Here is a 392-nt window from a genome sequence, read left to right as displayed (position 1 = left end):
TATTTTTGTTTTGTTTAGATTATTATGAAAAGGGGAAATCTTCAAAAGATACCCCCTGAATATACTAAATATACTACAGAATGTCTTTATATACAACATTCACAGTTTTTTTGTCATTAGACAATACAAACCGACCATCCGTCCGCTACCGCCACAACCGCTATGTCCCTGCATTTTAAATCTGTAATATCTTCGAAAATATTCATTTAAATTACATGCTGTAAAGGGCCATATTGATCTATATTAAATGCACAATGTATTTAAGGTACTTAATTGGATAAGAATTAATGCTGTATTGCCTACAATCGCTTCGTAAATAAGTCATTATTTCTCATAAAAAGTAAAGGATAAAAATGGTTATTGTGGGTTATCCCTAAGAGATAGACATATAC

Source organism: Agrilus planipennis, unplaced genomic scaffold, assembly GCF_000699045.2.
Source record: "Agrilus planipennis isolate EAB-ADULT unplaced genomic scaffold, Apla_2.0 scaffold39, whole genome shotgun sequence".
NCBI lineage: Eukaryota > Metazoa > Arthropoda > Insecta > Coleoptera > Buprestidae > Agrilus > Agrilus planipennis.
This window is presented reverse-complemented; position numbering follows the sequence as displayed.